The sequence below is a fragment of the Myotis yumanensis genome, unplaced genomic scaffold (genome assembly GCF_028538775.1).
Source record: "Myotis yumanensis isolate MYYU_CA2020_CCGP unplaced genomic scaffold, mMyoYum1.0.hap1 SCAF_21, whole genome shotgun sequence".
NCBI classification, from domain to species: Eukaryota; Metazoa; Chordata; class Mammalia; order Chiroptera; family Vespertilionidae; genus Myotis; species Myotis yumanensis.
Window position 1 is genome coordinate 11,336,981 of NW_027223772.1, and position 17,232 is coordinate 11,354,212.

Sequence of the window (17,232 nt, forward strand, 5' to 3'; positions counted from 1 at the left end):
TGAAGGAATATCCCCTAACCTGATCATGTTTTCCTGTTTATTGAACTTTACCTGTTTGCATTCCTAAAGGGCCTGTGTGTTTTCCAGCAAATACAAAGCGGTGGGTCCGGAGATTCAGAGAGCCCACTTCACTAGAAAGTGAAGCCTCCCCTGGTTCCCCCATGCCTTCCAAATTTATATTTCATGTGTAGTTTATTAATTTACGTCATAGCCCTTTTCCAGATTCCTGAACCTTTGCAGCTGCGGAAAAGACCCCAGCATTTATGGCGCCTGAAACAGGGACATCTGGAGAAGAAGATTTCACCTGAGCGAAGAAAGTAAATTCACCTGGGAGGTGATGGATCACTGGTAGAGGTGGGGTCACTGAAAATTTGGTGGGGAGGTTCACTGTGTGTAAAGCCTGTGCCAAGCTTTGGATTTCCAGAACCAGAGTGGGTGGGAAAGTCTTTTGTTTCAAGCCAGGCTAAAATGGGGAAGGATTCAACCAAAAGGCAAAAATATCATTGTAAATTTTTAGCTTCCATGATCAAGGATGAAGAAATTAAAATGTCGAAAGATACTTTCTTAAATCAGTCTCAAGGAAAAGGAGTGCCATTGTCATCTAACTATGTGGGGTCTTGTTCTGCTTCTAGTGTGGAAAGACTTGGCAGCTAGAGAGGATGGAGCTGTTAATCCTCTCGCCAGGGAACTCTCTGATGCTTTGTTTAACAATTACCATAAGGATGCCTTTGGACAGGCAGATTTGAGCTGAAATAACTTTAAAGGCCAGTCAATGCTGTGGAGAGCGGAATAGGAAGAGATTCAGGAAAAGATCTTTGATTTCTTTAGTCTTGTTGATCTGTCATTGTATTTAGTTTAATGTGTTTATTGTTAGTCTATTAAGCATGGCTTTAATTCAATAAGAAAGGAAACCTGGGCGGTCAGTTCAGTTGCTAAATTTCCCCAAAGCAAGCAGGATGTGGGGGTGGGGAGACACGTGGTGATCCTGTAAAATGGACACCCACTCCCAAGAGTATTATTAGAAAAATCTCATTTCCCCTATGTTTTTTATTTTCCGGTAAAATTTGCAGAATTTAAGGGATGCATCTGGGATTCTGTACTCGTAAAGAGAGAAAGCTAGCTTAAGACAAAACGTGCGCACCCTTTGATTTTGGATTTTAGATAATTTTGGGCTAAGTTTAAATCTCTTTACGGATGCTACAGAATGAACCCAAAGCTGTTTTTTTCCTCAAAAAGATGGCAGAGATGTCCCAAGGAAAAGATCCAGGCAGGTTCTAAGCAACAAGGTTGGTATTTCCATAATAAATGGTAGTTGGTTTTTTTCATTGATACAGTGAAAAATTTATTGAGTTCATCTATTTTAGTAATAACTATTAATATATATGTATATAATATATAAAGATAATAACATTCACACCTGACAAAAGTGTGTAAGAATAAGTCATATACAGATATGCAAAAAAACTGATAGAATAATTTATAAAATATCATTACTGTACATAAACCCATCAGTTCAGATATAAAATTCACAATTTTGAATCTACCCTTTGACTACTTATTTATTTGTTTATTTATATTCTCAATGCAATTTTTATTTTATTTTTATTTTTTTAAATTTTATTTTATTGTTTAAAGTATTACAGATAGTAGTACATATGTCTCCTTTTTTTCCCCATTGACTTTCCCCCGGCCTCCCCTACCCTCCCCCCCAACATGCCCTCACCCCCCCGCCCCCCAGTGTTTTGTGTCCATTGGTTATGCTTATATGCATGCATACAAGTCCTTCGGTTGATCTCTTACCTCCCCCACCCCAAACATTCCCCAGCCTCCCCACTGTAATTTGACAGTCTGTTCCATGCTTTTCTGCCTCTGAATCTATCTTTTTGTTCATCAGGTTATAATGTTCTTTATTATCCATAAATGAGTGAGATCATGTGGTGTTTTTCTTTCACTCCTGGCTTATTTCACTTAGCATAATGTTCTCCAGTTCCATCCATGCTGCTGCAAAGGGTAAGAATTCCTTCTTTTTTATAGCAGCATAATATTTCATTGTGTAGATGTACCATAGTTTTCTAATCCACTCATCTGTTGATGGGCATTTAGGCTGTTTCCAAATCTTGGCTATTGTAAATTTTGCTGCTATGAACATAGGGGTGCATATATCCTTTCTGATTGGTGTTTCTATTTTCTTGGGATATATTCCTAGAAGTGGTATTCCTGGGTCAAATGGCAGTTCCATTTTTAAATTTTTGAGGAAACGCCATACTGTTTCCCACAGTGGCTGCACCAGTCCGCATTCCCACCAGCAGTGAAGGAGGGTTCCTTTTTCTCGGCATCCTCTCCAACACTTCTCATTTGTTGATTTGTTGATGATAGCCATTCTGACAGGTGTGAGGTGGTAGCTCATTGTCGTTTTGATTTGCATCTCTTGGATGATTAGTGGCTTTCAGCATGTTTTCATGTGTCTCTTGGCTTTCTGAGTGTCCTCTTTCAAAAAGACTCTATTTAGGTCCTTTGCCCATTGTTTGATTGGATTGTTTATTTTCCTTTTGTTGAGTTGTATGAGTTCCCTGTAAATGTTGGAGATTAAACCCTTATCGGAGATAACATTGGCAAATACGATCTCCCATGCATTGGGCTTTCTTGTTGTTTTCTGGATGGTTTCCTTTGCTGTGCAGCAGCTTTTTATTTTGATGTAATCCCATCTGTTTATTTTCTCCTTAGTCTCTCTTGCCCTAGTTTCTGTGTCTGTAAAGATATTCCTACGACATATATCTGCAATTTTGCTGCCTATGGAGTCTTGTAGGATTTTTATGGTTTCTGGTCTTACAGTCAAGTCCTTTAGCCATTTGGAGTTTGTTTTTGTTTATGGTGTAAGTTGGTGATCTAGGTTCATTTTTTTGCATGTATCTGACCAAATTTCCCAGCACCATTTATTAAAGAGGTTGTTTTGACTCCATTGTATGCTCTTGCTCCTTGTCGAATATTAATTGAGTATAATAGCTTGGGTCAATTTCTGGGTCCTCTATTCTGTTCCATTGGTCTATATGTCTGTTCTTGTGCCAGTACCAGGCAGTTTTGAGAACCGTGGCTTGGTAATATAGTTTGATGTCTGGTATTGTGATCCCTCCAACTTTGTTGTTCTTTCTCAGGATAGCTGTGGCTATTCGGGGTCTTATTTTATTCCAGATGAATTTTTGGAGAGTTTGTTCTAGATCTTTGAAATATGCCATTGGTATTTTAATAGGCATTGCATTGAATCTATAGATTGCTTTAGGTAGTATGGATATTTTAATGATGTTGATTCTACCAATCCATGAACATAGTATGTTCTTCCATTTGTTTATGTCTTCCTCTATCTCTTTTTTCAATGTCCTGTAATTTTCTGAGTATAGGTCTTTTATGTCCTTGGTTAAGTTTATTCCTAGGTATCTTAATTTTTTTTGGTGCAATGGTAAATGGGATTGTTTTTTTTTCATTTCTCTTTCTGTGAGTTCATTATTGGTGTATAAAAAGGCCATAGAATTCTGGGTGTTAATTTTGTATCCTGCTACATTGCCAAATTCATTGATTAGGTCTAGTAGTTTTTTGGTGGAGTCTTTGGGCTTTTCTATGTATAATATCTTGTCGTCTGCAAATAAGGACAGTTTTACCTCTTCTCTCCCAATTTAGATGCCTTTTATTTTTTCTTATTGTCTGATCACTATGGCTAGTACTTCTAGTACTGTGTCAAACAGTAGTAGTGAAAGTGGGCATCCTTGTGTTGTTCCTGTTCTTAGGGGAAATGGATTTAGTTTTTGCCCATTGAGTATGATATTGTCTGTAGGTTTGTCATATAGGGTTTTTATTATGTTGAGGTATGATCCCTCTATTCCCACTTTGCTGAGAGTTTTTATCAAGAAAGGGTGTTGGATTTTGTCAAATGCTTTTTCTGCATTGATCGATATGTTTATGTGATTTTTGTCTTTCAGTTTGTTTATGTGATGTATCACATTTATTGATTTGCTGATATTGAACCATCCTTGCATCCCTGGAATCAATCCCACTTGGTCATGGTGTATGATCTTTCTAATGTATTGCTGAATCCGATTTGCTAGGATTTTGTTGAGTATTTTAGATTCTATGTTCATCAAGGATATTGGCCTGTAGTTCTCTTTTATTGTGGTGTCTCTATCTGGTTTTGGGATTAGGGTTATGCTGGCTTCATAGAAAGAGCTTGGAAATGTGCGTTGCTCTTGAATTTTTTGGAATAGTCTGAGGAGGATAGGTTTTAGTTCTTCTTTGAATACTTGGTAGAACTCCCCTGTAAATTCGTCCGGACCAGGGCTTTTGTTTGCTGGAAGATTTTTTTTTTTTTAAATATATTTTATTGATTTTTTACAGAGAGGAAGGGAGAGAGATAGAGAGTTAGAAACATCGATGAGAGAGAAACATCGATCAGCTGCCTCCTGCACACCCCCCACCGGGGATGTGCCCGCAACCAAGGTACATGCCCTTGACCGGAATCGAACCCGGGACCCCTCAGTCCGCAGGCTGATGCTCTATCCACTGAGCCAAACCGGTTTCGGCGCTGGAAGATTTTTGATCGCTGTTTCAATTTCTTCGGTAGTTATCAACCTATTCAGGTTTTTTGACTCTTCTTGGTTGAGTTTTGGGAGCTTGTAGTTTTCTAAGAATATGTCCATTTCATTTAGGTTGTCCATAGAATTTTGTTCGAATAGGGTTGTTCATAGTATTTTTTCATAATTGTATTTCTGTGGGATTGGTTGTTATTTCACCTCCTTCATTTCTGATTTTGTTTATTTGGGTCCTCTCTCTGCTTCTTGGTGAGCCTGGCTAGAGGTTCATCAATCTTATTTATCCTTTCTAAGAAACAGCTCTTGGTTTGTTGATCTTTTGTATTGTTTTTTTGGTCTCTATGTTGTTTATCTCCACTCTAATCTTTATTATTTCCTTCCTTCTCCTTACACTGGGCTCTTCTTGTGGCTCTAACTCTTTGAGTTGTAAGGTTAGATAATTTATTACCATTGTTTCTTGTTTTTTGAGGCAGGCCTGTAGAGCTATGAACTTCCCTCTCAAGACTGCTTTCACTGTGTCCCATAGATTTTGGATTGTTGTGTTTTCATTGTCGTTTGTTGCCATGATGCTTTTTATTTCTTCTTTGATCTCTCTGATAACCCAGTCATTGTTTAGTAGCATGCTACTTGGCCTACAGGTGTTTGATTTTTTAAATAGTTTTTATTGTAGTTGATTTCTAGTTTTATGCCATTGTGATCTGAGATGGTGCTTGATATGATTTGCTTTCTCCATTTTTTTAAATTAAAGAAAACTAATTTAAAAATCACTAGAAAATCCTGTGAGAATAGAAATGTTTTATTTTGCACTGTTCAGTAGAGTTGCCAGTAGCCACATATGGCTATTGAGCTCTTGATACATGGTCAGTGCAACTTAGGAGCGTGATTTCTCCTTTTACTTCATTTTAAATTAGCCACATGTGGGTAATGACTACCTTATTGGTCAAAGCAGAACTTGCGAGTGCTGAATCCTAACCACTAGACCACTGGGGACTGTGGTACATATAATAAACAACATAAACTGATGAACAAAAACAGATCCAGAGAGAAAGAAACATCTATCAGACCATCAAACCTCAGAGGGAAGAGAGGGGAGGGTGGGGGTAAGGGGGAGAGATCAACCAAAGGACTTACATGCATGCATATAGGCCTAATTAATGGACACAGGCAACAGCAGGTGAGGGCATGAGTGGGGGGGGCGGGGATGGGAGGGGTAATGTAGGGATAAGGACACATAGGTAATAACTTAATCAATAAAGAAATTAAAATAACAAACAAACAAACAAACATAAACAAAGCAGAACTTGAAACTTGGGAGCTCAGTGCACCACTTAGAGCATTTGCTTGTATGCAGGAATACCCCCATCTTGTGGTCTTTTAGAATATTCCTTCTGAAATATTGGGAACTAAGATGTATTAGCAAGTATAAGCAAGTATTTTTTCTTGTAACTTCAGAATGTTAATAAATCATAAGAGTCATCTGGTAGATTATATAAATTATCTACAAGTTTAAAGACCAGTGTGGGTAAAAGACAGTCATCACACAGGGCAAATGAATTGCAGGGGACAGTAAATGTTTAGAAAAACACTAAGAATATAGAGTCACTCTTTTGATTGGGACACAGGGAGGCTTTTAAACAACAGAGGGACCTTGTTATCTTCCGAGTCCAACAATATTACTATTTGCAGATAAGGCTTCATATGGTTATTCCTAGAATTAGTACAATTGGGAAATGATCACTTTTAGGCATCAAGGATATCTTTTTCCAAGAATGGTGAAATGTGAAGAGTTCCTGGAAGTTTGGTTCATCCTTGAAATGGCCTTGAAACATATTTTATTGGAGATTTATCCCTAAAGCACACACCTTTGGGGCATGTTAACCAAATATCCAGGATGCTACTTTAGTTCTTTGGGCTCATCCTAAGCTTAGCAGAAATAATTGGAAAAGGGCAATGAAATGAGGCTCAATGTACTTTGTGAAACAAGGCAGAATGGCCAAACCTCAAACTCCCTGAGATAAATAAGGTAAATTATTAAACATTGGAAAGCTAATCCCATAGCTAGTTACTGGAATTTATTTAGCCATATGCAAGTAATGAGCAGCAACTATCTTGTGATCTGTAATTATTGGGAACAATAAAGTTTTTATAAGGAAGCTCAGTTTTTATTTGGTTTCAATGTCTCACATTAGCCTTGGAACAGTTCCCTGTTGCATTAGAAGAACTAATATATCTAGTGTGTATTCCTTAAAAGCTATTGGCTGTTATTTATTTTTCTTTTAGGATAAGCTAGTCATGATTTGGTGACTCTCTGATAAGTTATCAGAATCCAACCAATTGATTACCATCAATTTTATTTATTTTTTGGTGGTATGTGCAGATTTGATCTGCATTTACACCATTCACATTTCTCTTGTCAACAAATAAAAATAAATACTTCCATGGCCATCTTGCCTTCCTTTTTTATGATAAGTTATATTTATGGTACAGAAAACATCTAATAGATGTAGAATAAACAGTGTAGAAAAAACAGAGATCATATCTTGCCCTCTTTCTTTCTATTTTCATTTTTTAATAAATAATGAAACTCTAAGGCTGGGTAGCTCAGTTGGTTGGAGCATCGTCCCATATACCAAAAAGGTGCAGGCTCAATCCCCAGTCATGGCACATATAGAAGGCAGTGTTCAATGATTCTCTCTCACATAGATGTTTCTCTCTCTCCCTCTGCCCCTCACTCTCTTTCTTTCTCTCCCTCTATAATCAATAAACATATCATCAGGCGAGGATTATAAAAAATAAACATAATACAATAATAAAGAAATAATACAATACAGTAATACTCTGTATAATTTTTCAGTCCAATTTCTCTCTTTATATTTCCATTATAAATTTTCTAATCATTCCTCTAATTTAGGTTTTTAATCATTTATTACATATACTAGAGGACCGATACATGAAATTCATGCAAGAGTAGGCCTTCCTTCCCCCAGCTGCCAGCACCAGCTTCCCTCTGGGACCCGGGATCCGGACTTCCTACCTCCCCCCCCCCCGCCCCACCCCCCGAACGCTGTCAGGCACCCGGGACCCGGGCATCCCTTGTAGCCCTGGCTTTGTCCGGAAGCTCGTCTGGAAGGATGTTCAGTCTAATTAGCATATTATGCTCTTATTATTATAGATAGATATCAATCAACCCTATGTGGTATTAGTTCTTTCTGGATTTATATACAGGTATATTTTATGTAATATTGTGGAACTATTTTGTTTATATTATCGTAAATTTTAAAATGTATCTACTTTGAGACAAATAGTTCTTTATTGATTTTAACTGCCCTGTAATATTTATTCATATAAGTATTTCAGAACTACGTATGTATTCCTTTACTGGTGAATATTTACCATATTTTGTTGATTTTATTTATTATTTTTTAAATATTTGTTTTACTTCAGAGAGGAAGGGAGATAGAGAGAAACATCAATGATGAGAGAGAATCATTGATCCACTGCCTCCTGCACACTTCACACTGGGGATTGAGCCTGCAACCCAGGCAAATGACTGGGTTTCAGAGCACTGTGCCTTCCTGGTTCATTGGTTGATGCTCAACCACTGAGCAACACTAGCTAGGCATATTTTGTTGGTTTTAAAATGTGCAATATGTGACATTTAAAATCATTTGAAATCCAAATACAGAGCTAATAATAACGCACATGGCCTTCATCTACTCTGTGAAGGACAAGGCTCTGCAAACTTTCTGTGTAAAGGCTTTGGTAGTAAATGGTTTGGGCTCTGTAGACAATACCATCTTGGTCATAACTACTCACATTGGCCATTGTAACATGAAAGTAGCCAAAGACAATATGTAAATGAATGTACATGTCTGCCTTCCAGTCAAACAGTAATTATGGACACCAAACATTAATTATGGACACCAAAATGTTAATTTCATGTTATGTTTATGTATCAAAAATATTCTTTTCATTGTTTTCTAACTTTTAAAACGTGAATAAAAATTATTGTTATCTCATGGGACATATATAAACAGGCAATAGGCCAGATCTCACCCACTGACTATAAATTGCTGACACCTGGTATACACATAATATAATGACATACCCTCCTTTCTAACATCTACAAAAAATTATATCCTTCTTTAATAGAAAACATTTAATAAAATAAGTCAAAAGAACAGATATTCTACATCATGATGACCAAACCAGTGACCTCATGAAAAATTCTGGCTCTCGACACTGACTTGGTCAAAACGCAGAAGTGTCCTGTGTTGACATTATTCTGCAGGGACAGACTGTCAGTAAGCAATGCTGGGTGGATGAGGTAACCCACACTACTGAGCAAAGGAGGATGGCCTCCTGGTACTGCGCAGAGGCCCCACCAGGTGGCGCTGCAGCGGCCAATGCGCCTGGCAGGCCAGCCTGGCAGATCTGGCCACAGGCGTCCACGTGGGTGAGGGGGACTAGCCTGGAGGGACTTGGAGTCACAGGACCCGCTGGGCTTCCTGGCTCGCGCCGCTGCCTCGCCCGAGTCCGCCAGGGTCCCGCGGGCAGAGGAGCTGGAGGAGCCTTTGGAGGCCGAGGCGTGCTGGTGTGGATGCCGCCCCGCTGCCAGACCAAGTGCATCAGCCTGGAATCCAGGCCACCATCCTGCAGGCGCTCCTCTCCCGCGTGTGGCCTGGATCCTCTTGCTAATCTGAGGGAGGAACTGGAGCTGAAGCTGGTGAGGGGCAGTGCTGGGCCAGACCACCTTCCTCCATGTCACCAAGGTGAGTGCCCTCCTGCTCACCTGCCCAGCGCCTCCCGCCTAAAAGCCCTGTTAAACCTCCTCCCTCCGCCCCCTCCCCTCGCAACTGAGTGCGGGTTCCAGCCTATCTGGCACTTCCCAGGGGCCCGGCCTGGAGTGTCCCACGTGGTGGGGGCTGTGGTGGGCGTGAAGGGTTCATTCCAAGGGTGAACTTGGGCTTGTCAGGAATTTAAAACACTTGGAGGATTGGGGTTTCTCTGAGCCTTGCTCTGTGGGGGCAGCCAAGGAGTCACTTTCCCGAAGGATTGGGACTTGGTGAGCCCCGGGTAATGGGAGAAAGCAGGAGAGTGGAGAGGCTCCATCAAGCCGCCACCTGGGACCAAGAGCCCCCGTGCGAGACCAAGAGCCCAAGTGTGGGCTCCTTCTCTGTGGGCAGCTGGTCCCCCGTCATTCGGGTGCAGGTTGCGTGTGCTCCCTGGACCTGGATGAGTGCTGGCTGCTGTACTGACAGGAGGCAGCTGGGGACAGAGTTCCAGCCAGACCCCAGCAGGACCCCTGTCTATTAAGCCAGACAGTGAGGGGTCCTGCTTCTCCAGGACTTGTCTCAAGCCAGGGGACAAGACAGATCTGTAGTCCCCAGAAAGTTAACTACCTGGTCAAACAGAGTGTGTGTGTGTGTGTGTGTGTGTGTGTGTGTGTGTGTGTGTGTATGCATTGAGGGGGGGAGCGGGGGAGGGTGGAGAGGAGAGCTGAAGGAAGGGAATGGACAGGGGCAGAGCTTATTCCAGGCCCTGACATTGTGTGTCTAGGAGAAGGGACCCTCCAGGCAGGGGGCAGGACAGTGTGGACAGGGAACCTTTCATAGAGGGGTCAGAGCTGGGGGACAGGGAACCCCACTGGGAAGGACCCCATAGTGGGGACAGGAAACCCTCCATGCAGGGGGAGGGCAGCAGGAAAGAGAACCCCAATTAGAGGGGGCAGGGCAAGGAGGAGAGGGGAAACAGGGAACCCTCTATGGAGGGGACAGGGCAGTTGGACAGGCAATCCTCCATGCAGGGGGGAGGGCAGGAGGAAAGGGAACCCCACTTTGAGAGAGCAGGGCAGAGAGGAGTCAGAATTATCCATGGAGGAGGCAGGGCAGGGGGACAGGGATCCCAACTTTGAGGGGGAGGGGCAGGGAGGAGAAGGTACCCTCCATGAAGGGGGCAGGCAGGGGGACAAGGAACCTCACTTTGAGGGGGCAGGCAGCGGGGAAAGGGAAGCCCACTTTAAGGGAGAAGGGCAGGGAGGAGACAGAACCTACATGGAGGGGACAGGGCATGGAGGAGAGGGAACAGGGAACCCTCCATGGAGGGGAGAGGCTGATTATTAAAAAGGAATAATAACATTTATTGGTCATTCATCATGTCCAAGTATGGTGATCATGATTATAGTGAAGAGCACATAGGAATGAAGTTCAAGTAGGAAGTGGTCATTCCATGGGACAAAGGATGAAACAGAGTTTGAAATTCAAGGTGCCCAAGCAGCTGGGCATTTGAGGAACAGAACCTCAGAGAGGCAGAAACCACAGGGAAGTAGCCACCACATCTGCCTGCAATCTCCCCTCAAGGCATTTGCCAAATCCTACCTTGAAAGGGTGATTGATCTCAAAACAACAAGCAGAAAACAATGGAGTGTAGGAGATTGAGACTAGCTCTCAGCAACTGGACCTGACACTTTTAGAGAATCACACCCCACAGATGGAGAGCACTAGTTCACTTGAAGTGCACAGGAAACATTTACAATTATAGACCATCGCTGTTTCAAAGGCCTGAAATCAGAGTGTGCATTCTGATCACAGTCAACCAAACTCATGATCAACAATGACAGATTGAAACACATGGGTATGACTGGCACCACTGAGAGCTTTATACATACAGTGGGGCCTTGACTTACGAGTGTCCCGACTAACGAGTTTTTTGAGATACCAGCTGTCTCTCGGCCGATTTTTTGCTTTGAGTTGACAGAGTAATTTGAGTTAACGAGCTCCTTAAGGAGCTCAGTCTCCTAAGGAATTAAACTTGTAAGTCAAGGCCCCACTGTATGTTGATAAACTTGCTTAATTAGACCTGCTTTCTGATTTAGCTCAACTTTTTCCAGCCCAGTGAAGCACCCCCAACTTTTCTTTCAGGATATTGTCAGCAACACAGCAGTAAATATCAATACGAAGCAGATTATTATTGCAGATCATACAGGGAGAACAAAGGGTGAACTATTTAACTGTAGCACTGTTTGACTATATTCTGTGTAGTGAGAAAACCTGGAGTCATTTTCAAGTTCTACCATTTCTTATTTCTTTTCAGCTGGGCCAAGTTTCTAAACATTCTAAATCTCCATTTTCCGGCTAATTGAAAGAAAATAGGATTCTACCGAGTCTCCTATCTACCTACTCCAGGACTTCTGTTTGGATGAAATGAGATGAGGCACGTGAAAAGGTTTCACAGACATTTGGTTAAACTGTAAAATGTTTTCACTTGGCTATAAAGCAAGTGGGATGAAGAAACTCCAAGGAGGCTAGTCACTAGGGAGAGGAAGCCGGGTGTCCTATGTGACATCATTACCTGGCACCCACAGCCATCATTTCTGTGCTGGGCTGGTCTGTGGGCTTTGCGCCATGGGGTCTCGGCAGTGTTGGCTGCTATTTGGTGGGGTGTCGCTTCACGGTGGTGGCAGGGCCTGTGTCCCACTTGGGGGAAGCTGAGTGTTACTTGTGGGTTCCAGGTTTTCTGTAAATTGCCAGTTCTCGTCAAGGCAGTTCCAGCATTGAGCATCTCCCCCTGGTGGTCAGTGTGCATCATAGCGACTGGTCAGACGGTTGGACATTAAGCATATGAGCTTTTTATATATATAGGTTTGCAATAAGAACAGCAAAAACCATTCTAAAAGAAAATTAGCTATGGCTCATGCCTAAAATTGATCAGATCTGAACCTTTACTGTAGATATCAGCCTTCCAATGAGGAATTCTTCAAATACAGCCTGTGCTGTGGATACTGAGGCATCCTGCCTAGGAGCCTCTCTTCAGGGTTCCTGATCTGCCCCTTCCCCTACTGCGCCCCAGCCCCTGCCCCATTATTTTTTCCAAGCAGACCCAGCATCTCCAAAGCCAAGTGTTCTCATTCAGGGGCTGTTAGCGTGCAAGAATGCAGTTTAAAGGATATTTCACACCCAAAGCACCTTTTAAGTTTCTCAAAGATGAGTGGATGGTCACTGAACATGGGTGCAAAATGCATTTTAAACCAAAAGTAGTTATTTAAATGTTTTTTTAGAAGATTTGTTCTCATTATCAAAACAATACAGGATCATTAGTAGAAATTTACAAGAAATATATGAGGTAAAAGAAACCACTTCTCTCCATTATCCAGGGTTAACCACTGTCAACATTTCAAAGTATTTCTGTTTGTCTTAGGTAAATTTATATATCCAAATACCTTTTTGAGGTGATACTATTTATTTATTTAAATATAGTTTCTATTGATTTCAGAGAGGAAAGGAGAGGGAGAGAGAGATAGTAACATCAATGATGAGAAAGAATCATTCATTAGCTGCATCCTACACACCTCCTACTGGGGTTGGAGCCCACAATCAGGGTATGTGCCCTGACAGGGACTCTATGCATGACCTCCTGGTTCATACATCAATGCTCAACCACTGAGCATGCCTCCAGGGCAAGATGATACTATTTGTTATGTGTGTATTTTGATTTGTTTTCTTTAGTTATTGTGTATGCATTTCACTGCATCTATAACCACTTTTTTTCCCCATTTATTAAGGCACTGTTTATTTTTCCCAGCTTTATTGAGAAATAATTGATATACACCACTGTATAAGTTTAAGGCAGACAGCACGATGGTTTGATTTACCTACACTGTGAAATGATTACCACATTGGGTTCAGCTAACATCCATTGAACATGTGACAAACCAAAATGGAAATCTCTAATGTAATTTGAGGTCTTTTTTCTTCAAAGTCAAACCTACAATTCTTACTATTGCAAAAAAGAGCTGTACTTGGAACTAAAGTGCAGGGTGTGGTGGGTCTGCAGCTGGGGCTCTACTGCCCTTGCCTCTTGCACTTGACCCTTGTGCCTGTTCACATGCAGTTCCGTTCTCCCTCCAGACTTCACATGAGGCTGGTGATGGATGTGCTGCCCCTACCGGACAAGCTCCACAGTCTGTCTTCCCACCACTGAGTGGCAGAGGTGAGAGCCCACACTGTAAGGCTGTGGGGCCTATAAAGTTCAGACCTCACTTGTGTCTAGGAAGCTCTGGGGGTGACCTCAGCATCAGTGTGCGCAGAGCCTATGCTGGCCTCTGGGATGTGCTCTGTGAGGGTCCAGCTCACCCATAGCTCCTCTACCCCTGGATCTCAGCCACCTTCCCGGTCCTTCTGCTAGAAGCTCTGGTTCTCTCAGAATCTTAGACTCCTCTCCCGCCATGAGCTGTGTGGAAGCTTCATATAACACGATAGTTTTCGGGGAAAACTGGCAAGAGAAAAATAAGAAAAATAAGCAGGAGTCCCCCCAATATTTTGGAGTCCAGGGCCCCGTTTTCCCAGGTCCACACCAGAGATGGGTTTTTTCCTCAGCATTTGAAGGGCTATGCCCAGGCCATGGCTTAAGAGCAAGGCCAGGAAAGAAGAGGGGGAGGATCCAGGGCAGCCCCCACTCTGGCTCCAACAGGCCCCTGGTCCAGTCCTGTGAGTCATTCCCGTCCTGCTCACAGAGCAGGGCTAAGACTCACTGCCTTCAAGACAAATCAGCTCACCACCGTGCTGGCCGCTTGTCAATTTCTCACTTCTCTCCCCACTCAGCCCACTGCTGCTCTCTCTGGAGTCCGCAGTTACTATTCTCTCTGAGACCATGGTTGTCATCATTGGGTGGACAGCTAGCCATTGACCTGCTCCATCTCGGTGGCTCCAGAATGATATCTTCGGTTCTTTTGAGAAGAAGAAAAGGAAGGGAGAAAATGGGTCTGGACAGCAAGTAACCTTTCTGTAGAAATGCATGGACAGTGAGTTTTTTTACTCTTAGTACTTTGAAGTGCTATGTGGATTGGCATGAGGTACTTTTATTTTATTATTCTCTCTGCATGTTCTTTCTGAAGGTGACTGAGTTGGCTGGCTGCACAGGTACAGGAACAAGAGAGTGAATGTGCTGTCCTATGTGCCAAGATGCAAGGAGTTTGTGCTGTTCTGCATTTCTGAGCCTCTCTCACCAAGTGAGTCAGGTCTGGCCAGAGGCAAGGACAGCCATGAGTGGCTCCTCCCAGGCCATCCTGACACCACTCCTCTGTCCAACCTCTACACCATGGGTCTGTGCTCATTGCCAGCTGAATCCACAAGCCAGAGGAGCCCTGGAGCCCTGAGTCACTGTATGGAGAGGATGAGCTTTGGTGGCTCCCTGGCCCACATCATGGACCACAAGGAGCAAGATTTTATTGGGTTCAGACACTGAAAAGTTCTTCATGACAGCCCACATTATTACCCTAATGATACAGTCTTTGATGGACAATTAGAACCTCCCTGACTGGACCACAGAGTAAGGTGTCGGACCTTTGATGAGTGACACTCCGTCTCTCATCTTCTTTTAACCCAGTGGTCGGCAAACTGCGGCTCGAGAGCCACATGCGGCTCTTTGGCCCCTTGAGTGTGGCTCTTCCACAAAATACCGACTTCTGCACATGGGCCACGAAGTTTCAATCGCACCGTACCTGCGCGCCTGCACGTGGTATTTTGTGGAAGAGCCATACTCAAGGGGCCAAAGAGCCGCATGTGGCTCGCGACCTGCAGTTTGCCGACCACTGGGTTAACCCTTAAAAATGGGATGTGTTGATTTCACTCACCAGCATTCCTTCTTCCATCTCGCAGTCAAGTTGACAGGCAAATTGGAGCCATCTCTGGAAGGAGAGAGCATATGAAGACAAGGTATTATTTTTACCTTAATTTTGAGCACCACTCTGCCGAGTACACAGAGAAAAATTATTTATCCTTCCTGACCTTTAACGGAGCATAAGTATCTTTTCTGCAGTTGAGACCTGTAGATGATTAAAAGACACATGCTTGCAACGACAACGCTCCCTTCCTTCATCCTTGTTCTTGGGTAGCGTCACTCCTGGGCCCTGGGCCCAGGACCCACCCAAGACACCGAGAAGTGGATTTGCTCTGTCGATGGGACCCTGGCCCAGCGTTCCTGGAATGGCACAAAAGGCCCATCCTTGTCACTTGGTGGATGTGGTTTAATGAAGCAGAGGGTCACTGTGGGAGGACGGTGCTGCCTCTGTTGTGTTTTGTGAGATGGTTAAAAGGTTTGAAGCTCCTTTAAGAAACCCGGTGGTACAGTGAAGGAGCTGTTCTCCGGATCGATCGCATTAGCAGTGGCTGAGACACAGCAGCTGTCTTAAAGGCTGTGGAAGCTCCGTGACGGGATGAGAACATAGCTGTGGAGGTCACTGGTCTGGATGGTGGCCCTCAATCCCACTGACTACCAGTGCCCGTGGCCAATTCCTTATACTCAGCCCAGACCCCAACTGGACCTGCTTGGACCAGATTCTCTGGGGCAGGACAACCAAATCTGGGCCACCCCTTTTATTTTTTAACCTTTTAAAAATATAATTGTAGATTGACATTATTTGTAAGAGAGAATGCAGAGGTGGCCCATGTAATCTGACCCTGTTTCTCTCAATAATATCTTTTTTTAAAAAAATATATTTTATTGATTTTTCACAGAGAGGAAGGGAGAGAGACAGAGAGCTAGAAACATTGATCAGCTGCCTCCCACACACCCCCCACTGGGGACGCTCCCGCAACCCAGGCACATGCCCTTGACCAGAATCCACCCTGGGACCCCTCAGTCCGCAGGCCGACGCTCCATCCACTGAGCCAAACCGGTTTTGGCTCTCAATAATATCTTATAAAAATCTCACAACCAGGATTTTGACAGTGACCCAACCACCCATGGAGGGCAGATGCAGAACAGCTCTACCCAATTCTCCCGCACCCAGGACAGTGCCTTCTATTTTTTTTTTTTTTTGGTATATCTTTATCACAGTAAAATATACACAATGAAATTTACCATTTTAACTATTTTTCAGGGCGCAGTCCAGTGGTGTTAAGTACATTCATATTGTTGTGCTGCCGTCACCACCATCATCTCCATCACTGTTCTCATCTTCTCCAACTGAAGCTCTGTCCCCACTAAACAACAACTCTGCATCCACTCCCCCATCCCTGGTCCCCTCCCTCTTACCTCTGTCTCTATGACTCTGACGGCTCTAGGGACCTCAGGTGAGTGGAATCACACAATATTTGTCCTTTTGTGACTGGCTTGCTTCACTGAGCATCACGTCTGCAGGGTCCATCCAGGTTGTAGCATGTGTCACAATGGCCTATTTTTCTAAATTGAATTTATTGGGGTGAGATTGGTAATGAAATCATGTAGCTTTCAGGTATACAGTTCTATAATACATCATCTGTATGTTGATTTCTGTGTCTCACCACCCTCCCCCCTGCCCCCAGGTCAGGTCTCCTTCCATCACAATTTATCCTTTCTAAACCCTCTTCTCCCCACACCCCTTTCTCCCTGATAATCACCAAACTGCTGTCTGTGTCTATGAGTTTTTTTCTTTGCTTAATCCCTTCACCTTTTTCACCTAGTCCCCCAACCTCCCTCCCCTCTGACAGCTGTCAGTCAGTTTTCTATATCTATGAGCCTGTTTCTATTTTGATTGTAGTTTATTTTGTTCACTAGATTCCACATATAAGTGAAACCATAAGGAACTTGTATATCTCTGACTGGCTTACTTCACTTCACTTAGCATAATACTCACCAGCTCCATCCATGCTGTTGCAAAAGTTAAGATTTCCTTCGT

The 17,232-nt window shown here is 43.0% G+C and overlaps 1 long non-coding RNA gene across 1 annotated transcript; it reads left to right on the forward strand.

The window, feature by feature from the left end:
• The first annotated feature begins 9,043 nt into the window (after window positions 1-9,043).
• LOC138998779 (uncharacterized) lies at window positions 9,044-14,963 on the forward strand. The gene is made up of 4 exons (XR_011469261.1): window positions 9,044-9,349; window positions 13,484-13,565; window positions 14,177-14,376; window positions 14,470-14,963. It is a non-coding gene; the product is annotated as an uncharacterized lncRNA (long non-coding RNA).
• Window positions 14,964-17,232: the final 2,269 nt, after the last annotated feature.